At 42.1% G+C, this 25,790-nt stretch overlaps 1 pseudogene; it reads right to left on the reverse strand.

Annotated features, from left to right (window-relative positions):
- Nucleotides 1-7,489: 7,489 nt before the first annotated feature.
- Nucleotides 7,490-25,524, reverse strand: LOC129761211 (acetyl-CoA acetyltransferase, mitochondrial-like; annotated as a pseudogene).
- Between the last annotated feature and the right edge of the window lie 266 nt (nucleotides 25,525-25,790).

The raw sequence follows: 25,790 nt of genomic DNA on the forward strand, positions 1-25,790 counted from the left end.
CCAAATCCTGTGGACTCATTCATAGAGGACCCATCAGTAAAGTACATATTATCACAATTGATATCCCCATACTTTGCATCGAAGATCGTTGGAACGATCCTCGATCGAAGATAGTCTGATGTTCCATGGATATCCTGCTTCATGGACAGATCAAAATGCACAGAGGAATTGATGTAGTCAGGAAAACAAACACGGTTGGGAATATACGAAGAAGGATTAACCTGCATGGAGACGAATTCATGATATGAGCTCATGAATCCAGAATGAAAATTTAGCTCGATCAGCTGCTCAAAATTTCCGATCACCAATGGGTTCATAACCTTACACCGGATGAGGAACCGAAGAGATAATAAATTGAAGCGATCTTTTAGTGGGAGTAGGCCTGCCAAAACCTCGAGACTCATGGTATGCGTTGAGGGCATACATCCCAACGCGATACGGAGACAAAGATACTGAATTCGCTCGAGTTTAATGAGGTGTGTTTTGGCAGCTGATTGAAAACAGAAACTCATACATACTCCATCAATGAGAGAATAGTTGTTCGATACAACATTATAAGATCTTCGGGATGGGCTCCCCACCAGGTGCCGGTAATTGTATGGAGAAAGTTTATTCTTTGTTGACATTTTTTACTCAGATACCTAATATGGGCCCCCAAGTACATTTAGAGTCGAACCAGACCCCAAGATACTTGAATGACATAGCATGAGTGATCGGTTTACCCAAACGTTGAAGCTTTGGTTTTGCTGGTTTATGCTTCCTAGAAAAAACCACCATCTCTGTTTTCTCCGTGGAGAATTCGATCCCTAGCCCAATGGCCCAGGTTGAAAAATTGTTCAAAGTATCTTGTAAGGATTCTTGCAGGTCGGATTCGTTTGATCCTACGACAGACACCACTCCATCATCTGCAAGTTGTCTTAGGCTGCAATTTTGTGTAAGGCAATTGTCAATGTCGCTTACGTAGAAGTTGTACAAAAGGGGGCTTAAACATGAGCCCTGGGGGAGTCCCATGTAAGAGACCCGACTTACTGCCGAATCTCCGTGAGAAAAGTTCAAATGTTTCTCACAAAGCAAGTTATATAACATATTATTCAATAGAGGCGGCAGACCCCGAGATTGTAATTTGTCTGACAAAACCTCTATTGAAACAGAATCAAAGGCCCCCTTTATGTCCAAGAATACTGAAGCCATTTGTTTTTTTTCGGCGTAAGCCATTTGAATTTCTGAAGAAAGCAACGCAAGACAATCATTCGTCCCCTTGCCTCTGCGGAACTCATATTGTGTATCTGAGAGTAGGCCATTCGTTTCAACCCATCGATCAAGGCGAAACAAGATAATTTTCTCCAACAATTTCCGTATACAAGACAGCATTGCTATTGGGCGGTACGAATTGAAGTCGGACGCGGGTTTTCCGGGTTTTTGAATAGCTATAACTCGTACTTGTCTCCAATCATCTGGAACAATATTATGCTCCAGAAACCGATTGAATAAGTTCAACAAGCGATGTTTCGCCACATCAGGGAGATTTTTCAGCAAGTTGAACTTAATTCTATCCGATCCCGGAGCAGAATTGTTACATGAAAGGAGAGCAAGAGAGAATTCTACCATCGAAAACTCGGAATCAAGATCGCACCTATCTTGTGGTATATCTCGAATAATTCTTTGCACTGGAGCGGAATCGGGACAAACCTTTCGTGCAAAATTAAAAATCCATCGATGTGAATATTCCTCGCTTTCATTGGGTGAAGAGCGATTTCTCATGTTTCGAGCCACTTTCCATAATTTTTTCATTGACGTTTCTCGTGATAAACCTCCCACGAAATTTCGCCAATAAGCACGTTTTTTCCCTTTGATCAAGTTTTTAAATTGATTTTCAGGGTCCAAATACGTTTGAAAATTCTCAATGGTTCCACGTTTCCGAAAAGCTTTAAATGCATTCGATTTATCTCCATAAAGCTTGGAACACTGGCCATCCCACCATGGATTGGGAGGCCTTCGACGAATAGTGGAACCTGGGATGGGTTTCGTTTGAGCGCGAACCGCGCTGTCATAGATCAAACGAGAAATGAAGTTATACTCCTCCAATGGAAGCAAACCATCTCTGGAATTGATGGCTAGAGCAATCGCGTCCGCATATTTTTTCCAGTCAATGTGTCTTGTGAGGTCGTATGCCATGTTTATTGATTCAGAAGAATTCAACCCATTGGTGATAGAAATTTTGATTGGCAAGTGATCACTACCGTTGGGATCCTGGATTACATTCCACTTGCAATCTAACGATAGTGAATTCGAGCAAAGCGAGAGGTCAAGAGCACTTGGTTTAGCAGGAGGTTTAGGTACACGTGTTGTTTCCCCAGTGTTCAAAACGGTCATATTGAAGCTGTTACAAAGGTCATATATCAACGATGAACGATTATCGTCGTACGGTTCCCCCCAGGCAGTTCCGTGAGAGTTGAAGTCTCCCAAGATCAATCGTGGCTCAGGAAGGAGTGAGCACATGTCAACAAGTTGCTTGCGGCTAACCGCAGCTCTCGGAGGCCAATACAAGCTGACTATACAGAGGTCTTTGCCTCTGATGTTTGCATGACAAGCAACAGCTTCGATCCCTCCAATAGGTGGAAGGTCAATTCTAAAGAATGAGTGACACTTATTGATCCCCAATAGTACCCCTCCGTATCTGTCATCGCGGTCCAAGCGTATTATATTAAAATCGTGGAAAGAGAGATCATTTTGAGAAGAGAGCCAGGTTTCGGACAGAGCAAAAACATCACAATTGAGTTTATGAATTAGAAATTTGAATGTATCCAATTTAGGGATAAGACTACGACAATTCCACTGTAAAACAGTGATATCTCCGACCTCTCTATTTAAATTAGACATCAAGAGAGATAATCATTGCAAGGAGGGGCCATGTTTGCATCAATTGCTGCAAAATTGTCTTTAGTACTGGAAGCATTGCGGTGACAATGGTTCTGATGGAGTCGGAAACATTAAAACACGTGAAGATTTGATCCACAAGGTCAGACAACTTTATAAATCCCGATTGGGAAGTTGAACTTGACGGAAAAACAGGGACAGTTGGGGTTTTTGATGTCCCCTCGAGTGCTGGGTCGTTCGAAGGTGAACTATTACCACGGAGGCCAGGAGGGACCTGATTTTGCTTATCCGCTGCACTCGATTTTTTGGGCAAGCTAACAGGGGGTATCACCGGAGGGATTTGTCCTTGAACTTTGGGAGTGGTCACATTTTTGCGCCGGGGATTCCCTTGAGAAATAAACGGCGTGTCCCCGTTAGCTGTATCCGCTTCCATTTCGTCAACTGGCAACGTAGCGAAGACATTGTGTGTATTGATTGGTTGTTGTTCTTGAGCCAGTGGAGAAGCGCCCTTCAAAATTTCTGCGAAAGTGCGTTTAGAGCGTTCCCTCAAAGAGCGCTTCTGTTTCTCCCAGCGAGCCTTGTATGTTTCACAAGCTGAGAGCACGTGTGGGGATCCCCCGCAATATGGACACTTATGCTCAGTCGCACTGCAGGATTTCCCCTCATGTTGTTCTCCGCAAGTGGCACATCGTTCTTTATTGGCACAACAAGCAGCCGTGTGACCAACTGACTTGCACTTTAGACAAGTCATTGGCTTTGGAATAAAAAGTCGCACGGCTAACCTCAATTTATCTACCATCACGTAGTCAGGGAGAGTTGAACCAGCGAAGGTGACTCGAAACGAGTTGGACGGCGTAAATTTCTTTTCTTCTCCTTCATGGGAGACTGTTCCGAGCTGGCGGCAACCCAAGATCTTAACAGTCGTCGAGGGCAGTTTTTTAAAACGGCCGGTACCTTCACTCGTAATGTATTCGCACGTCAAGCCCGTTTCGGTTATCACACCCTCAATTTCGACTATGTGAGAGGGAATGTAGACCCGATACTCAATTGTAAAATGCTGATCGACAACAATCTTGTTTGCGTCTTTTCGATCATTCACGACAACTCGCAATTTGTTTGGTCTAACCTTCGAAATTTCCGAAACGGAGGTATACCTTGCCAGATCTTTCGCGATCTGCATGACTCTCAACGCCTTTCCATTTGGCTTAGGCCTGAAGAAAACAACCCAGGGACCAGTTCCGGGCGCATCTTCTGGATAGACCTTTACACGGGGAGTGGGAATAACAGGGGGGAAGGCGAGGACGGGGATTGAGAGTGGGAAGACGAAGGTTGAGAAGGAGCGGGAAGAACAGAGGGAGAAGACGAGGTTGAAGGTAGAGTGGGATCGTTAAGGGCAGATGGGAGATTTGCTAGTTTTTTGGAGGGAGGCTTTGTAGGGTTAGCTGACTCGTCCCCAGAAGAAGTATCTTCCGTATTTGGTACGCGTTTGAGTGACTTTTTTTTATCACTTAGGAGGGAACTATCCAGATAGCGAAATGAACTCTTCAGCGGCAAAAAAAACAACAATCATGCGGTAACCGATAACGGAACTTGGACGCGACTTTCCTTCGTCTGGTTACTTCGGGCAATCGGCGAAGAATGATTAAAATATGTTATGGTTACCTATAAGGTTGGATATTTCCTAGCGTTCGTATTTTCTCATCGGACTTGACACTTCCAAGTGTCAAATCATATTCTGAAGAAATATCGACCCTACGAATTAATAAATAGTTTAGTTGATCTTGGAATGCGATCATATTACTTATTCTTATTCGACAGCTACTTTCGCTCAAGCTGATCCTGCAGCGCGATGCCTTTCTTGAACTCTTCCTCAAGCGAACGTATTATGCCACCACCACCGTGGCTTTCATCACTGAGCAGAACAGAAAGACCAGTTGTACCCGCAGATGACAACAGGAAAATGTTGCTGCTGTTGGTGCAACTGAAGCTGGTGGTGGTTTCCCACTAAAGCATATGTGGATTGGAATGGGCGACCATTTGGGCGAATAGGTGCCACCACTATCGTCCAGACCCTCCTGAGACTAACGCTTACTATCGAAACCTCCATCACTTGTGTTGTATCCAGAATCGAAGTGAGCACGTCTGTTCCGGGTACCGTCCAACAGGCTATCGGAGGAATCTCCGACCTCCGTAAGGCAGTTTTTAGGCAATATACAAGATGCTAACGCTTGGTTTTGCAAAAAATATTTAGCGATTGTAGTGTCAAAAATTAACATTCGTTTCTATAATTTACAATCGTCTTATAATAATAAACTTGATGGGAAAACCTAACGACAAATCAATCGGTACAATTTTGCAGAATATAACAAATACAAATTGTACAAATTGAAAATCTAAAATCGAGCACATCGTGAAAATTGTCCAAATTCAAACGCTTATTGCTCAGTCATTTTAGGATGGATTGATGAAATTTTTACGTCATTCAATTTCGGCACTTCATAACAATTTTTGATATTGAATAAAATAATATATGTCATGAAACTAACTATCGAACAATTGGAAAATCTAAGCCTCTGTCCTAACGGAAATATCCACTTCTAATTGGTCGAAATTGAAGACACATGCGGCGGTTCCCTAACACAGACTTCAAAACCAAGCAGCCTGATGGAAATAGGCATTGCAAATACATGAAAGTAGGGGGAACTTTTGTTGCTACCGAAATGTGTTCCCTAACAGAGACATCTAAACCAAGCTGCCTGATACGATTAATTCTAGCAAATAAAATTTAAATTTGGAACTTTAATGATGGTTGCCTAGTGAAATTTCATATCAATGACCGATCGTGTATTGTGAAAAATTTAGCACAAGTGTAATTGTAAAATTGTATACGGTAGCAGTTGTGTTAAAAGTGATTTGATATACGAAACGATTTATTTCAATTTCCATAAATAAAAATCAAGGTGTCTCGAGCGGGAACGGGAACGGGTCGTTTGGCTTAAGCTGTCTGTTTTGTTGTGTTTATTTTCACCCAAGGAAAGTTCATGCGGCGAGAAAAAAATTGGAAAAGTTAAGAAATACTCGGAAAAGTGATTTCCCATATGCTCTACATATAGTATTAGGCGTTGTTAGTCCAAATAACGTTCGCATTGGGTTGAATAAACACTCAGAAAGCAAAAAATATAAAACAAAATTACCTTTTCCATTTCAAACATGATTTCTCTATGTTAAAATAACATGTTTTTACTGATGAGAAAAGTTGATAATTGTGTTCGGTATTGGTAATTATATTATATTACATTGGTGGGTTTTTTTTTTTCTTTATTTCAACCATACATAACAGGAGGCATCTCATCTAGGATCACAGAGGGCGGTTTTCATCATATCTCATTCCACTTCGGCATCTGGTATCTGATACCACCCACCGACTGTTTATCATACTTCTGTCATAATCACTCGGTGGTGGAGTGAACAAACAATACCCAACAACCAAACAAAATTGCCTTTTTCAGGGCCACCAAATCTTTACCAACGAGTTTAACGATGTAATTCTTCAAACATATACAAAATCACTAGATAGCCTAACGGAATCCTACGTCAACTATGCGGTCGTGTCTCGGACACAACCCTCCTGTAACTTTTTGTTTCTATTTTTAGGATTAGACTAAGAGAGAGTTGCAATACCGTAAAATGGCCATGGAGGCCACTGGCCCAAATACGATCAATATGTTTGATTATGTATAATATTGATTTGTTGATATTTTGAATATAAAATAATAACTGTAAAGGTTTTCCCACATTGCAGAGTTAGTTTTTGTAATTCAAACATTCACAATTGGCGGACCAGACCAGAATCAGGACGATAGTTATAACTTTTTACGTTATAGATATTTTTAACGATATTGTTTTGAAGACATACTTTGAATGAAAGAATATTAAAAAAGTGCTGACCAGTTTCTGTTTAAATAATTAAATCAAACCTTATGTCCCGTGTATCAAGTTACACGAGAATGGGAAGGATAAGAGGATTGAACTTCAAAATCCCATATGGGAATAGTCATGTTTTATCTCTAGCGTAAAATTACATTCCTATATGTTCAACAACTACAACCAAGCAACCAAGTATTCCTCCTCATCTTTGAGCCAGCATTTGATTCAGCAAACTAGCGAGGTATAATCGCAAACTTGTCATTCTAAAACATACGATTAATTAAATGGAATATTATCTCATACGCTGTATTGATTTTACCTGCATAACGTTTAAACGTCCGAAATTATGCAACCGACACAACGTTCAAACACCCGACATTATGCAACCAACATGAGTCTTATAAACGGGAATGAACACTTTCACTTCACGGAGTTCATTTTTACACGCAACTGTCCGTGACAATGATGATAGACACGACAAGATTAAGTGAAGTGTACGTGACGTGCCAGCGTACGTGGCAGTGATGTTCGTGATCAGGCCCAATGTTTTTTTTCTTTACAAAAAGTTGATAATAAAAAGCTAATAAATGCACCTTTGTCTTGATCAATCACTGATTCCATAAGACACATACTCTGTTGTACACAAAATTTGGAAGAACTTTTTATTACATTTTCCAACTAAACCTTACAGTTTTTCAATCAGGATGAAGGAAGCGCCACCACCTTCATTGCAGATCGATGCACAGTCTGGCCAGTCTTGAGATTGTACGCCAAATGAGTGACCAAACAAGTGGCTGACATTCTGATAGGATGATTGGCGACTACGACAACCAAGAAGGCATCGTTAAATTTCCACATGGTGACATCCTCTTTGCAAATACCCGTCTGCTGGAGTAATTTAGGAATTGCTAGCATGTGCTATTGGAACTTCAGCTGTCATAAAAATCGTAGCCGAAGCACCATCATTCGGAGTAGATGCATTTCCAGCGGTAACGGTTTCACTCTCACCTGAAATATTGCACACAATTGACTGAATTAGTAGAAGTTAATTCGTTTATATCCCATATCTCCGCTAACAACATCCGGCTTGCCGCGATTTTTGCATCAATGATCTTTGCAAACCAAGCTGCAATACTTCGTTTGTAGCTGTTTAGAACGAATTCATCCTGATCCTGACAAAAGATACCTATTTTTATTGTAGTATTTTCCGCGCAATTCCCCATGTGGAATTTGTTGTAAACATCGATCAGTCCATACCCAACAAGCCGGCTTGCGATCACAACTCGTATAGGCCGATTGCAATGTTATCCTGTATTCGTAAATTGTTAGAGAAAATGATTCTACTTCGTTTCGACAAGTGGGTCGAAACGAACAATTTGCTGTCAAATACGCAGTTTGGCTTCCGCCGAGGTAGAGGGACAAATGATTGTCTCGCGCTGCTATCTTCTGAAATCCAAATCGCATTTGCTCGCAAAGAACAAATGGCTTCCGTTTTTCTCGATATCAAAGGGGCATTTGATTCAGTTTCCATGGAAATTCTCTCAGAGAAGCTTCATAATCGTGGACTTTCACCAATTCTTGACAATTTCCTGTACAATTCACTGTCAGAAAAGCACATGATTTTCTCTCATGGCAGCTCGAAATCTTCTCGTTACAGTTTTATGGGCCTACCACAAGGCTCCTGCCTAAGTCCCTTCTTGTACAGTTTTTACGTCAATGATATGGATGATTGTCTAACTAGAGACTGCACGCTGAGACAACTTGCAGACGATGGAGTTATTTCCATCACGGGTACTAATCCCGTCGTTCTGCAAAAGTCGTTGCAAAATACCCTGAATAATCTGTTCACGTGGGCCCTCAAGCTGGGTATCGAATTCTCTACGGAGAAAACTGAAATGCTCGTTTTTTCTAGGAAGCACGAACCCGCCCAATTCCAGCTTCACCTATCCGGCAAAACGTTTCAACACTCTATGTTTTTCAAATACCTGGGTGTATATTTTGATTCTAAGTGTACCTGGGGGAGACACATTGCGTATTTGAAACAGAAATGCCAGCAAAGAATCAATTTTCTCCAAACAATTACCGGAACATGGTGGGGTGCCCATCCAGGAGACCTCATTCAGTTGTACAAAACAACGATATTATCAGTGTTAGAATATGGCAGTTTTTGCTTCCGATCAGCTGCCAGGATTCATATTCTCAAGCTGGAGAGAATACAATATCGTTGCTTGCGTATAGCCATGGGGTGTTTGCATTCGACACATACGATGAGTCTCGAAGTTATGGCAGGAGTACCCTCGCTTACTCTTTGGTTCACAGAATTATCCTACAGATTTCTCATCCGTTGCAAGATCATGAATCCATTGGTAATAGATAACTTCAAAAATCTACTCCAACTGACTCCTCAGTCAAGTTTTATGTCTTTATACCATGAGTACCTTACACACGACGTGCACCCTTCACCAGGCATCTCCAACCAAGTTTGCTTCCCATACTTCTGCAATTCCTCTGTCATTTTTGATCTGTCCATGCGACAAAAAATCCATGGAATCCCAGATCACCTACTCTCCGATTCTATTCCGCCGATATTTTCGGCAGAATATGGGAAAGTTAGATCTGATCAAATGTTCTTTACTGACGGTTCATTCATAAACGGGTCCACTGGCTTCGGCATCTTCAATGAAAATTCCAGTGCCTCTTTCAAACTCAAAGATACTTGTTCCGTGTATGTCGCTGAACTGGGTGCGATATATTACGCATTAGGGATCATTGAAACATTGCCCATCGACCACTATTTTATTTTTTCAGACAGTCTCAGCTCAATAGAGGCAATCCGTTCAATGAAAGTTGATAAACGCTCATCTTATTTCCTAACAAGAATAAGACAACTATTGAGTGTTTTGGTCGAAAAATTATTCAAGATTACCTTAGCATGGGTTCCCTCTCATTGCTCGATTCCGGGGAATGAGAAAGCGGACTCGCTAGCTAAGGTGGGCGCTTTAGAAGGCACACTTTTTGAAAGGCAAATTGCTTATAATGAATTTTTCCACATTCTTCGTCAGTATACGCTCGTAAGTTGGCAGCGCATGTGGAGTGGTGATGAGTTCGGTCGTTGGTTACACACGATTATCCCTAAGGTCTCGACGAGTGCATGGTTCAAGGGATTGAATGTAGGTCGTGATTTCATTCGCGTGATATCTCGGCTTATGTCCAATCACTACAACCTAAACGCGCATCTCTATCGTATTGGGCTCGCAGCAAACAATCTTTGTGATTGTGGCGATGGCTACCACGACATCGAGCATGTTGTCTGGTCGTGTATCCGGTTCCATGCTGCTCGCTCTCAGCTCTCTAGAGCACTGAGAGCACATGGCAGACAATCGGATATCCCCGTCCGGGATATCTTAGGTAGCCGGGATCCTGATCTTCTGCTTCATCTATACCTGTTCCTCAGAGAAGCCAAAGTCAACGTTTAATGATGTTTCCTTCTTTGTGTCCCCGTTTCATATCCCTCCTATCCGATCGATAAACTTTTACTTAGTCGCGGCAATACATACACACATTCTTTACAGATGCACGGGCCGAAGGTTGTGCAGCCCACTGATTATTCAACAAGAGCCAAAGGTTGTACCGCTCATGACAACTCTACACGAGCTGATGATTGCGCCGGCTAGTGACCATTCTATCCTGGATTCCTCGAGTCGAGAAAGACGCACCACGCTAGATATGGGGTACAGACTAGGGGGGCGTTGCTGATTAATGGTCAGCTGCATCCCAATAGGAAGTATCCCGTGTCGGGCACACGTACAGAGCATCGAAGACTGCGACATACCAATTATGAGAACACTTGTAATGCTAACCTCGAGTCAACCGTGAGTAATCGGTTACATATTACTAACATAGTCTAAGCAAACATTGTCAAAATATTGAACTCCCGGCCCCGTTAGGCTGACGCCATATGAGCCTTAATAAAATATATATTTTGGATTACAAAAAAAAATCGATCAGTCCGTAGAACACAATACCGTCCTGTATGGTGCATTTGACATTGACTCCATTCCTCACGCCGGTACAACATCTTGTTGGCCCAGCGTCAACGCTTGCGCTCCCAGCATAATGCTTTCCATTCCGGATGAGCAATGAAGTGTGCTGTTGTACAGTTGTGCAGATTGTGCTTTTTTGAAGCCCTGCGAAAGTGACCGCTTGTCTAACAGGAACCTGGTCAAATCCAGCAGCGTTAAGATTACTCATGCAAACTTCCTGTATGTCTCATTTTGTTTTTGTTTTGGTTTCACAGTTGTCTGACAGCTGCGATGAAAGTTCGATATTCGAAATTCACCGCCCTTTAGGATTAGAGGCGAAAGGGCAAAATGCAAAATATTCGAACTCGTTCGGATTGTGAAATCCAATCAATCCAATCGCCGTTCGTGAACCGGAATGAGGGTGATTATTCACTGGAGAAATAGTTTAGTAAAAGCAGCTACCAAATATTTAGTAGCCAAAACATTGGTAAAATATACAAATGTTTTGTAAATATTACCAAAATTGCGTAAAAGAGATGTCAGACGCAATGAACGTTCCTACCAGAGAACGTAGATTTTACTTCATACCATTAGTAACTTTGTTTTTTTGTCATACCTAAGGGTGGGTTTAGACTAGGGATATATTCATGTGAAGAAATATGATGAGATTTATAGAAATCGCATCAACCGTTTACACTAGCGTGAACTTCTATGATGAATATATTCATATCTTCGGTGAATTTATTCACCTGAAGTAGAACTGCATCCAACTTTAGTGATTTCTCACCAGTGAGAAATTCAACAGCGTTTACATATGTTGAATTTATTCAAGTTATATATACCTCGAATAAGTGTATCATATTTATTCTCACCCGTTTACACCTATTTTCACGTGAATAAATCCATCTATAGCTATAGATCTCCCTAATGTAAACCCGCCATAACATCTGTGATGTGCGCACTTTGCAATCACCATTTCTATTTTGGAGATGATGCGATTCGGAGGTAAGCATTTTGTTGATGTTACGTTTCATTACATATATACATATTTAATATTATTGACATATGTATTTCTTTTCTTCATAGAGACACGAGAGAACAAAATGCGGTTAAAACGTGCTCCCTAAATAATGCAAACTAGAGCGATGCAGCAGGAAGAGGAACGGGAACTTTTCTTGTGTACGCTGCTCATAGAATAAGTTATATAGTTATAACTGCATGACTGTACCAGATAACGTGGACACTAATACAAACAAGAGCAGACAAACATCGAGCAGGTAAACACCGAGCAGGCAGATAACGGACCACATACCCACAAAAGAGGGTAAGCAAATACCAGGTAACAGACCTCTAGCAGCGTGGCTTCCTCCAGCACCACAAGCAGGGAACAAGAGTTTAGTTTTTATAGTTAGTCTTATCCGGCCTTTCTTACTAAAAGTTTGTGAAAAATAAAGTTAATTCTTGAAACTAACTTAGACTCATTATTGGCGCAGCCGTCCGGAACAGGCTGAGTGATCGCGTGTTTTAACAGTGGAAAGTGTTTCTTTAAATACGAAAGTGATTCCGCGAAAGCATCGGCGGCGAGAGAGTTTAAAACTGCCGTTTGAATTGAGGATCCCCCGGCACCGATCATCTGGAGCACCAGCATCGTCAGCCAGAACCAGGACACGATTAGCAGAAAACCGTAAGTTTTTGACGTAGGACTACGTCTAACCGGAAGATATAGGGTGTGAAATGAAAATCTAGGCACTGAAGGAAGTAGGAAGTAGGAAAAAATGCAAGATTTGGAACGCTTATAACTCGAGCATTTCTCAATAGATCGCAAAGGTTTTTGCATCAATTGATAGGAAATATATCTACGCGTCTATCATAACGAATAAAATTTCATTTTTCTTGAGATAAATAATTGAATAATTGTGAAATATCAAGCATTGTTCAAATGCAAAATGTGCCCATTTTTGATTGGTCCATTTTGTGCTCCTCAAATCGTACCGACCAAAACGGGCAACCAGAGCAGCAGCGAAATACAATGAAGCACGATTGGAAAGGAAAAAGAAAAAATATGAACGAAACATTGGTCGCAGTCTCACACATGCGTAATTCTCGAGCCAGCCAGTCAGCTTAAAAATCCCCGCTCCGCTGCCGTAACGATCATTCTTTGTGTGGACACCGACTGGACAACATCGTTGCTGGACGAGCTGGACGGCGAGGGATCGAGTGCCTTTCTCAAGGCAAGAGGGTGGAGGTGGTAGCGCTGGAGTAAATAGAGTAGAGTTTTCAAAGGGCCTTTCTCAAGGCTAGAGACGAATGAACTGCAAAAGTTTAAAGTCTCTATAATACAAGACCTTCCTTCCTTCCGTAACAATCATTCTCATCCAAACCGTACACCACATCGTTTCGCATCACATCACATCAACAAACCAACACAAGCAGTGAAATGAAAATCTAGGCACTGAAGGAAGTAGGAAGTAGGAAAAAATGCAAGATTTGGAACCCTTATAACTCGAGCGTTTCTCAATAGATCGCAAAGGTTTTTGCATCAATTGATAGGAAATATATCTACGCATCTATCATAACGAATAACATTTCATTTTTCTTGAGATAAATAATTGAATAATTGTGAAATATCAAGCATTGTCAAAATGCACTATGTGCCCATTTTTGATTGGTCCATTTTGTGCTCCTCAAATCGTACCGACTAAAACGGGCAACCAGAACAGCAGCGAAATAGAATGAAGCACGATTGGAAAGGAAAAAGAAAAAAATGAACGAAACATTGGTCGCAGTCTCACACATGCGTAATTCTCGAGCCAGCCAGTCAGCTTAAAAATCCCCGCTCCGCTGCCGTAACGATCATTCTCATTCAAACCGTACACCACATCGGTTCGCATCACAACACATCAACAAACCAACCCAAGCAGCCATGTCTGGACATGGTAAAGGAGGAAAAGTGAAGGGAAAGGCAAAATCCCGCTCGAACCGTGTTGATCTGGAGTTCCCCGCAAGGGTAGCTAGGCCGAGCGCGTTAGTACCAGTGCAACAGTCCACCTAGCCGGCGTTATATAGTTTCGGCCGCCGAAGTGATCGAGTTGGCTGGTAGAGCTGCTCGCGACGATAAGAAAAACCACATTCAGAACAGAACACATCAAGACAACAACAGGCAGTTGCAGCGAGTGGCGAGTGGCAAACGCAATCGCAAAACGGCATCAGGTAGCAGAAGAAAAAAGTTTGTTCTTTATACAAACTGCTTTGGTGGCAAATCCAGAACAAGGCGGCATCGAGGGCGTTCGAAATGGTTTTTTTCAAAACCACGAGTACTAAGTTTTCTAAATTGGAACCATTCCATAAAACAAGGCGCTTTTCAGGGCCATTAAACCTTCCAAAAAAGAGTTTAGGAGATACAGTTCAATGCTTTCTAAAACATTATCCAAAATAATAATAAAACACCAATTGATTTTTTCATAATTTGTTTGCCAGGATCTGATGAGTATGTGAATTTGGCAGTTGTTCTGAGCTTATTGATAGTTGGGGACTTTCCTGATTATTCAATTTTCACCAATTCTTAAATTGTTTCTAGATTGAAAGTACAGTAATTTACAATTAGTTCCACATTTTGCTAATTGGACGGACATGTAATGCGACTTATTTAGTTGGACATTTTTGTTAACATAGAGATCCAAATTATGACCCCAAATTGAAAGTCGACACTGTACCACTGTCATCGTAAATATTCAATTACAGGTTGAAATCGCCTCCAATGCGACACTGAGTGGCGCTTCGGCACGTCGCATTGAATGTAATTTACTGTAAAGTATGTCACAAGCTGGATGGGAAGAAATTTTCCAACTGTGAAAGCTGTAGCGAGTGGCAAATGCAATCGCTAAACAGAAAGGTTTAGCCGAACAAGATGGGGATATCGAGCGATAACAAAACAATAAACTCTTTGGATTGAAGATAATTATGTGATCCTGAAAAGGACCCTTTTTAGCCTGCATGTGAATCCAACGAGCGAACAAATCGTAATGAATGTATTTTTTTGCCATCGCTCCCTTTTAACGCTCATTCGTTCGTCTCGTTGGACTCGCCCCTCTGGCTGAGTCTGCCGATTTGTCTCTATCCTGTGAGTGTGTACCGCTAGAGTATAAAACACGCGGACCCCAAAAAAATATCTTATTTTCTTTCAAACCGTAAACCCGTGAGGTTGTACGGCATCGGCATCGTGGACGTAACAAAGGAGGACAAGTTAAGGGAAAGGCAAAGTCTCACTCGAACCGTGCAGGTCTCCAGTTCCCTGTTGGTCGCATTCACTGATTGCTCCGCAAGGGTAACTAGGCCGAACGGATTGGTGCCGGAGCACCAGTATACCTAACAGCGATTATAGAGTTTCGGCCGTCGGAGTGCTCGAGTTGGCTTGCAAAGCTGCTCACGACAATCAGAAAACCCGCATCAAGAACAGAGAAACTTCGGTTCGGCGCTCATCAAGGCAACAATTAGTTTCAGTGAGTGGCAAAGTGTTTCTCCGGCACGTCGCATTAAATGTAATTTACTGAACCACTTGTCCCAAGCTGGATGGGAAGAAATTTTCCAACTGTGAAAGCTGTGGCGAGTGGCAAACGCAATAGCTAAGCAGGAAGGTATAACCAAACAAGATGGGAAATCGAGTGATAACAAAAACACAACACCAAAGGTTCTTTTCAGAACCATCAACATATTCATAAAGAGTAAACAGTAAACTAATCCATTTTTCAGGTAGATAGGTAGGTATTCACGTATTCAAAATAAAACAATATATTTAAAATATATATTTAACAAAAGCTGTCCCCTTTGTATCGTCCTACGTCACTCCGGTTATGTCCCCGACATTACCCACCCGTCTTTTTTTTCAAAACCACGAGTACTAAGTTTTCTAAATTGGAACCATTCCATAAAACATGGCGCTTATCAGGGCCATTAAATCTTTCAAAAAAGAGTTTACGAAATACAGTTCAATGCATTCTAAAATGTTATCCAAAATAATAATAAAACACCAATTGATTTTTTCACAATTTGTTTGCCAGAATATGATGAGTTTGAGAATTTGGCAGTTGTACTGAGCGTATTGATGGTTGGAGGCTTTCTCGATTATTCAATTTTTAAATTGCTTCCAGATTGAAAGTACATTAATTTACATTTAGTTCGACATTTAGCTAATTGGACGGACCTGTAATGCGACATATTTAGTTGGACATTTTTGTAAACATGGAGTTCGGGGTCCAAGTTATGACTCAACATGTCCCAAGCTGGATGGGATAAAATTTTCCAACTGTGAAAGCTGTACCACTGTCATCGCAAATGTTTAATTACAGGTTAAAATCGCCTCCAATGCGACTCTGAGTGGTGTTTCGGCATATCGCATTAAATGTAATTTACAGTACAACATGTCCCAAGCTGGATGGGAAGAAATTTTCCAACTGTGAATCCTGTGGCGAGTGGCAAACGCAATCGCTAAACAGGAAGGTTTAGCCGAACAAGATGGGTATATCGAGTGATAACAAAACAATAAACTCTTTAGATTAAAGATGGTTTTGTGGTCCTGAAAAGGACCCTTTTTAGTGTTTGCTTTCGAATCAGCAGTCGGAAAACGCTCTTTATTTGGAGCTGGTATACTTCTTCACCGCTTTGGTACCTTCGGAAACCGCATGCAAGTTCACCGGGCAGCAACACACTGATTGCGATCTGAATTTCCCTCGCCGTAATGGTTGTCCACTTATAGTAGTGGGTCAGACGCGGGGCTTCCGCTACGATACGCTCAAAGATGCATTGACGAAGCTCATGACGCTCATCGCTTTCGATGAGAAACCGGTGTCGGGATGATCCGGATGCAGCACCTTATGATGTAGATAGCATATGATTCCTTCTCCTCCTTCTTGTCGGTTTCCGAGATATTCTTCTGCGCCGTGCCGAACTTTTTGGCGGCTTTTCCATTATTCCACTAGTCTTCGGTACCTTCGTGTTTGTTAGAAACAACTGCATGTGAATCCAACGAGCGAACAAATAGTAATGAATGTATTTTTGTTGTTTGTTTGTTTCTTTGTTTTTAAGAGGCTTTAAACTTTGCAGTTCATTCGCCTCCAGCCCAGTGAAGAGCCACAATAAAACCAGTCCAGAGGGGACTGGCGAAAGGGAAACCAACAAAATCACTCATCAGACCTGTCCGCTCGACTCTCGGTTAAAGAAGAAGGTAGGAAGGGATCCTATGCTTCATAAGATATTTAATATATGCTGTAAAGAAAAGTAAAAATTTACTGATCCGAGGACCAAAGCAGTAACGAAGCACAAGTGACCCAGCGAAGGGCGTGTTCCAAAGCCAAAAAACAAAAAGGCCCTTCTCAGGAGGATAGGAAGGAAAGGAGTGGAAAGGATTTGGGTGGGATTAGTGGATTGGGAGGGGGTGGGAGTGGTATGGGAAGGAAAGAGGGGAGGAGTAGGTGTGGGGTGGGGTGAAATGAAATGAAATACAGTTTGAATAGATAATAAAATATAGTGGTTTTGAATTTAATGGTATATAGTATAGCTGAAGAATGGAGAGGTTTATTTAATGAATTTATCCTCCTTGGTGAGTGTGGCTGTAGGAATAGGAAGTTGATTAAAGTATAATGTAATGGATAGAAGATAGATGTGGGTATGAAAGTATATATTATATTATTTGTTATTTAATATTATTGAATGCGTGTATATACATGTATGAAAACCTTCCTTCCGACCCGTACATACATGTGTATACACACATAAACACGCATACATGACTGTGAAGTGGCGAACTTTAATAAGCACTTTCCAAGGTATTTAGTATTTCGGTTTAGATTTTACCAAAGAAGTCGGTTTCTTTCAGAAACGCAATTAAATTGGTTTCTTGGGTCTCGTCTCTACTGAGGATATCTCGGAGACTCTGACCTATGTTGTGTCGGACTCGAGCATCTTTGGTATGTTGACATTCAAGTAAAAGATGGCTAACGGAAACCGGAGCTTCGTTGCAAGCACATTGGGGTTTTTCGGCTCTGCAGAACAAGTGTGAGTGGGTGAAGTTAGTGTGCCCAATTCGAAGACGGGTAAGGACTTGCCTTTCCCTACTATTGAGGCGGTCATCCCAAGGGAGAGTGGAATTTTTAATTTTATGAAGATGAGTGGGACGGCTGTTTATCCAGCCTATGTCCCAGCTTTCACGGACTTGCTGTTTTACCCAGCGGACAATGTCAGATGGAGGACAGGGCATGTCTGGGGGATCTATTTTGCTGCCCTTGCCGGCCAGTATGTCGGCGGCTGTGTTTCCACGGATTCCTGAGTGACCAGGAACCCAGCAGAAGGAGATGTTTTTATTTGAAGCAGCCTCTTCTGTTTGCTTAATCCATGGGTGTTTGCTGTTTCCACTCAGAAGATCGTGGAGACAGCTAGCTGAGTCTGAGAATATTGTGGTAGGAAGAAACTCATGGGTGCATTCTTGGGTAGCTATTAAAAGGGCGAAAGCTTCCGCACTGAAGATGGAGCATTGCGGTGGAAGAGAAAAGCTACCAGTGTATCTACTCTCAAAGACTCCACATCCAACTCCATCGGCACTGACTGAACCATCTGTGTATACCTGGTGGTTGATTTGAAAATTGGATGCAACGAGGTTATTGAAGCAGGCTTTGACTTTTGGAGAAGGGTCTCCCGCTCGAACTGTCTTGAGAAGTTCAAGGTTAATGTTCGGCGGTTTGACGTTCCAATTTCTTCCCGTCGCAGATGAACGTTCACATATATCGGGAAGATCTTTGTTCGTGAGATTTTTGAACCATGTTTTAGCTCTATGTATTAATGGGACATTGTGGTCGCTTTCGGGGAGTGACAAGTGACGGATGGCTTTATTGGTGATGGCTTTTGTTACCAGGTGGGTGAAGGGAAGTTGCCCACTTTCTGCCATTACAGCAAGAGTGGGACTGGTGGGAAAAGCGCCAATTGCGAGCCTAATTGCTTTATTGTAAATTGGTTGAATGGTGTTTAACACCCTGTCCCCTCCACGGCTGAAGGTGCCTATTCCGTAAAGGATTTGTGGGACCAACCAAACATTTACAACATTTAGCAACGTCTTTCTATGACCAGAGGCTAGGTTGCCTGCGATAGACTTGATGATGTTCAATTTCTTTCTGGTGGCTATTTTGGTCTTTTGGGAATGTGATAGGAAGTTGAGTTTCTTGTCGAAAGTAACCCCTAGTATTTTCAATGTCCTCATTGTAGGGATCGGGATTTTGTTGAGCTGAAGATAGGTTCTCCTTCTGAGAGCTTTTCCGATATGTATGTGTTTGGATTTCTCCGGGGAAATTTTAAAACCTGTTTTTAGAGCCCAGTTTTGAATGGAGTCTAAGGTTTTTTGAAGCCTCTTTCTCTGAATTAAGCCGAAGCAGCTCGTAGAGATAAGAGTGATGTCATCTGCATAGACTATGACCTTTATATGGTCCGGGATAATCTCGAATAGAGATTGCATGGCAATGTTGAAGAGGGTTGGTGAAAGTGCTGAGCCTTGTGGGAAGCCGTTTTCTGGGATTTTTAGAGAAGATTGGTGGTTGTTAATAACGGTTTTGAAAGACCGGTTTTCTAGAAAACTTTTAACGAAGAGACCTAATCTCCCACGAATCCCCCAGTCGAAAAGGCTTTTCAGCACTGGGTACCTCCATGCCCGATCGAAGGCCTTGGATAAATCCAGGGAAACAATATCAATGTGGTGTAATTTTTCAGTTGCGTCGTCTAGGATTTTTTCGATTGCTACAAGGCAATCTTCTGTACCTTTTCCCGCACGGAAGGCGAATTGTCTGGGATCAATCAGCTTATTTGACTCTAGAAAAGTCGTTAAGCGTCGATTGACCATTTTTTCCAAGACTTTCCCAACACAACTTAGGAGAGTGATGGGGCGGAAATTGTCAAGAAGATGGTTGTTCATGTCTGGTTTCGGGATACAGATCATTAAACCCTCTTTCCAGCAACTGGGGAGGGTTCCACTGTCCCAGACATTGTTGAGGAGCTTCAGAAGTGCTTTTTTCCCGAGATGGGGTAGATTCTTAAGCATAGGGTAGCTAATGTCATCAGGTCCTGTGGATCCTTGTTTGACTTTGTTCAGTACCCAATCGAGCTCTTTGAGGGAGAGGTTTTTGTTGAAGTCAAATTCCACATCGGTATGAAAATCGATGGGAATTCTTTCGCATTCCGTTTTGTGGGTTAGAAAGGTTTGGTCGTAGTTTTGATTGGAGGAGGCGGAAGCAAAGAAATCTCCAAACGCCTCGGCGATGATTTTCCGGTCATTGGTGTATTGACCGTTAATTAGAAGATTATATTCTTTGCTTCTTTTCTTTCCATGAAGCCTGCCAATCTTACTCCATAAATCCTTTGTTGACGCGTTGGGATTAATTTCGCTGACGAATTTAACCCAACTGTTGTGCTTGGCTGTGTTGATAGCAGTCTTAGCTTCTTTGCGAGCCCTTTGGAACTCTGCAAGCAGAGTGGGTCTCAGTGGGCTGTCCGGATGGGCCTTTCTTAATTTGCGTAGGGCCTTACGTCGACCTTTGATCGCTGCCTTCAGCTCAGGCGACCACCATGGGACACATTTCCTGCCAGGGATGCCACTGGTTCTGGGGATGTGCACCATTGCAACTTCTAGGACAACTTTGGAGAATTCCTTGGCTGTCCAATCTCGTTTAGCGGAGAGGCGGTTTTCAATGTCAAACTGGTAGCCAGCCCAGTCAGCGTATTCAAATTTCCATCTTGGCCTTGTTGAAAACTCTGGAGAAGTTTGGCCGAAGGAAGTGAAGATTGGAAAATGATCGCTTCCGCAAGTATCATCGTGGATGTTCCAAGAAAGTTTTGAAGATAGTTTGTCTGATACTATAGTGAGATCGATGGCTGAAGTAGTACCAGAATAATGGATTCTGGTGTGTTGGCCGTTGTTAAGAAGGAGAAGAGAATGGTCGGATATGAAATCCTCAATGATGGATCCTTTTCGATCGAGGTATGCACCTCCCCAGGCGTATGAGTGGGCGTTGAAATCACCCATAAGCATGATTGGGGCGGGAAGTTGGGCGAACAGATGGTCCAGTTGGCCGCGTAGAGTGTTCGGATCGGAATCATTAGTGATGTAGATGCTAACGACGGTGATTGGAAAGGGGTGTTTAATGCGCACTACCACTGCCTGAAGATCAGTGGTAATGGGTAGAAGATCATGTGGAGTGCCATCTTTGATTGCGATTGCAACTCCGTTTTTTGAGGGGTTGGGACCCTCTTTGAAATATGTGATATATTTTGAGATGAAGTGTTTATCGAAGTTGTTTGGAGTCATAGTTTCTTGAAGGGCTATGACTGTGGGATTAGAGTTTGAAATAAGCATTTTCAGTTCTAGAATATTTCGTCGGATACTTCTGATGTTCCATTGTATCCCGAATTTCTGTGTTGGAGTGAATGTGTTGGTGTTTTTAACTCTAATTCCTAAGTCTTAATTGTGTGTATGTTTGAACTATTCAAAGAGAATTAGTTCGATGGTCCTTTACCCTTGGAAAGAGAAGCTTTCTTTGAGGTATTGGTGTTGTTTTTGTTTGGTGTAGAAGTCTTTGGAGTGTTTGTTGTGTTTGTGTTGTTTTTTGTTGAATGTGCGTTGCTGTTGTTGTTATTGTTGTTTTTTGTTTGATGTGTGTTGTTGTTGTTGTTTTTTGTTGGTGTTGTGTTGTTATTTGTTGGTGGTGTAGTTCTTTGTTCGTTTTTTGTTCTTTTCTTGTCCTTGTTATTTTGGATTTCATCTTCGGATTTTTGATCTGAATCAGAAGATGATCCTTTCGCCATTTTCCGTTTATTTTTATTTTTGTTTGGAACATCAGAAGTGTCCATTGAAATGACTGATTCGGATTCGGATTCCGTTGTTGAGCTGTCGGTTGTCGACTCTGTCATAGAAGTATCGATTGTAGTGTCAATTGGGGGAGTGCTTTCGCGGCTAGAAGAGGCCGAAGCGGCCGAGGCGCAGTTGCATTTGCAGTTGCAGCTGGGTGTTGGTTTTTGCAAGTTGGAGAGTCTGTCTTGCAGAACACTTGCAAAAGTTGGTCCATTATTTTGACCGTTGTATTTTTCTTTCGCCTCTTTGTAGGAGATACCATAGTCGATTCTTAATTTTGTGATGTTGTTCTCAGTTTGCCATACGGGGCATTTCCTATTCGAAGAGGAATGGTCCCCTTGGCAATTCAAGCAAAATGCTGAAGCATTGCAGGTTTTAATTCCATCCTTTTGTTCTGGATGTTCCTGTCCACAATTTCGGCAAAGCGGGTTCTCGCGTTTGCATCGCTTGCTCGTATGTCCAAATTTATAGCATTTGAAACATTGCATTGGGTTGGGATAGAAATTTCTAGTCCCAGCCCGAATAAATCCGAAGTTAATAAAATCGGGAACAACAGTTCCACGAATTGTCAAAATGAGAGTAGCGGTTGGAATAACAATGTTATTCTCCTTCCTGGTGATTCGCTTGACATCGATCACACCTTGATCGGAAAGCTCTGTCACCAGTTCGGATTCTTTGATGTCAATTACATCACGGCAAGTAACAACGCATTTACGTTGATTTAGAGTAGGGTGGTAAATTACTTCGATAGGGGTTTCATCGATCAATTTGTTGATTAAAAGGAGCTTACCAATTATATCCTCGTCCTTGGCCGTAAGGATATACTGCGTCCTCTTTTTGTCGTCCCGTTGCGGTCGCGCTGTGTAGTATTTCTTCCCTACAGCGTTGGCGATCGTCTTACTCACGACGAACGGGTTAGTCGGGATCGCGTTCTCTCCTGTGGCACGAAGTAACAGGATCTGAAGGTTGCCGTTCAGTGGGTCGGCCCACCTTGGAGCAGTACGTTGGGTAGGTTTACCCTCGTACAAATTTGTAGCCCGGCCTCCCGGAGGCCCGGAGCTACTTGAAGCCATGCTTCTGCTTGACTATACCTAGGTTATAGTCAGCAGGTACGGATATAAAACCACTAAAATTCCTTATGGGGGATATTCACTAAGGGGTATTTTCCCAGAAAATTACACTTTGTTCCGATAAAGCACTTTGAAAAGCCACCAACAGGTGCAGAAAATTTCAAATTACACTTAATCTAATAATTGCTTCAGTCACTTCACTGTTTGTATGCGTGTTTTTTTTTCTTTTTAGATTTTATTTAATAATTAAGATTCACTATTAGCACTACAGAAAAAAACTGGCAACACTGCCCGAAAGAAAAAAGGGGGCGTGGCGTCAGTGACGCCGAAAAAGCGCGCGCTTTTTCCGGTGAACCGGTGAGCACCGCCACCGCAGTGAACGTTTGTTGATATCCTCTTCTGCTATCCTCGGGTTGCGATGCTGAAAATCAATTTGTATTTAGGACTAATCAAGCCTTCAGAAAGGCTGCTCTAAGCATTTGATTAGTTGTGCGAGAAAACTCCTATTTTTCCGTACTCTTTTACAAGGGCGCTAAAAACACGACCGAATCGGTTGAATGTCAGTAGCACCTTCATGTATTTTTTTGCCATCGCTGCCTTTTAACGCTCATTCGTTCGTCTCGTTGGACTCGCCCCTTTGGCTGAGTCTGCTGATTTATCTCTATCCTGTGAGCGTGTACCGCCAAAGTACAAAACGCGCGGACCCGCAGAAAAATATATCATTCTCTTTCAAACCGTAAATCAGTTCGATTGTATGGCATCGTTTCACATCACATCGCATCAACGGATTGGTGCCGGAGCACCAGTATACCTAATAGCGGTTATAGAATTTCGCCCGCCGGAGTGCTCGAGTTGGCTTTCAAAGCTGCTCACGACAATAAGAAAACCCGCCTACAGAACAGAGCACATTCGGTTCGGTGGCAACAACTAGTTTCAGCGAGTGGCAAACGCAATCGCAAAACGGCAGCAGGTAGAAGGAAAAAGTTTGTTTATACAGACTGCTTTGGTGGCAAAACCAGCCACCGTAAAACGCGGCCTTTTTCAGGGCCATTAAACCTTTCAAAGAAGAGTTATTAAAAGTTTTTCACAATACATTTCACAATGCATTCTAAAGTGACATAATATGACATATAATATAAACCGATTTATTTTGTTTATGCTTGTTCTTGAGCTTATTGGTGGCTGAGGTCTTTTAAATTGATCATTCAGTTTTCACAAATCCATACATGGTTTCCGAATTAAAAGTGGCTTCAAATTACAACACATTGTATGCAGGATGGCATTAACGAAATTTCTCGGTAACAAGAACTGCTTTCTTTGGTTGATAACTGATGTTGAAAATTGACGGACGTTACATCTGCATTGTATAGAAAAATAACTAAGGAGCAACATGATGAGCTATGTATTTCCTGCTGCTCTGTTCTTATTTTAAAGGACTTTAATCCGAAGGTCATCCGTCCCTGTATTTACTGTTGGTTTTTCAGAACGCTTATAGCTCGTTTATTTCTCGACAGATCGTAAAGTTCGTCTCCAAAACCTCAGTTCTGTTTCATTTTTAATTATTTTGTTTGCGGAGACTACAAATCTTACAATTCATTCGTCTCCGAAACCACAGTTTAAGGGACGATAATATGCTCAATAGTGAAATATATGATAGTGAATGAGCTGATGACCACCTATGCATTCCCTATCACAGCCATCATTTTGATTGTACGATATGTGCATACGCCGAAAGATGCCCGGCTTTGAACATTTAATAAGTACAAAGCCTTCAGAAAAAAATCAAGAATCAAGTTTGTAAAAAAAACGCAAAAAACACAACACCAAGAGTTCTTTTCAGAACCCCCAACATGTTCATAAACAGTAAACTAATCCATTTTTCAGGTAGATAGGTAGGTATTCACGAAGGAGAAGAAAATAAAACAATATATTTGAAATATATATTTAGCAAAAGCTGTCCCCTTTGTATAGTCCTACTTCACTCCGGTTATGTCCCCGACATTACCCACCCGTCTTTTGACGTAGGACTACGTCTTTCATTTCTATACCGGGGTGTAAAACCAAAGTTTCGAGAACGAAAGCGTTACGCTGGAGACCGAGATTTTGAGCGTTAATAGCTCTTAAACAACTGAACGAAATGGTATGATAAACACTTCATTTGAAAGATAAAATGTCTACGCGTCATATACTTGTTACTTTTTCATCCAAAAACTTGTTTCAATAGTCTTAAAATTGCTTTCAAAACAGGCTATTGAAATCAAAAATCGGTATATAAGCGAGCGCCGCTCGTAAACCCACTCAGTTGTGGTAAATGTGCTGGGGATCACAGCACTGCGTCCTGTGGCTTAGTTGATGACAGCGTTTTGAAATGTGTTAACTGTGGTGGTGATCATGGCACCTCAAATCGGGCCTGCCCCAAGCGGGCTGAGTTCATTTCCATCCGTCAGAAAGCGACAACTTCTAACCAGCCCGGACGCAAGCGCAACGTTCGCACTCCACCGATCAACTCAGAAGCTGAGTATCCCGCTCTCCAACATCGCCGACAGGTCCCTAATTTAGCACCACTTCCTCTCAACAATCAGCGCTCCAGTAACTTCACTCCTGCGAATTCTTCCAACCTAACGGATACTCTCCGTCGTTCAGCACAGCCCCGCCTCGCAGCTGCTGCCGCCCAGCCGATGCAAGGATACTCGTCTGTCCCAACATTAACATACGCAGATGTTGCATCTGGTATTTCCTCCGACATGTTCACAACGCAGGAATTACTAACGTTGGTATCAGAGGTTATTATAATAATGCGTACCTGCAAAACACAAACCGAACAGCTCCAAGCTGCATTATCTCTGATCAAGAAATATGTCCCGTGAAGTTATTCGCATTGCAAACTGGAACGCTTGCTCGCTAAGGAGTAAGCACGTCGAGCTACTCGATTTTCTGAACAATAAAAACATTGACGTAGCCATCATCACCGAGACGCACCTCAAACCGGAAAACAATATCTATCTTTCGGAG

This window comes from Toxorhynchites rutilus, chromosome 1 (genome assembly GCF_029784135.1).
Source record: "Toxorhynchites rutilus septentrionalis strain SRP chromosome 1, ASM2978413v1, whole genome shotgun sequence".
In the NCBI taxonomy this organism is placed as follows: domain Eukaryota; kingdom Metazoa; phylum Arthropoda; class Insecta; order Diptera; family Culicidae; genus Toxorhynchites; species Toxorhynchites rutilus.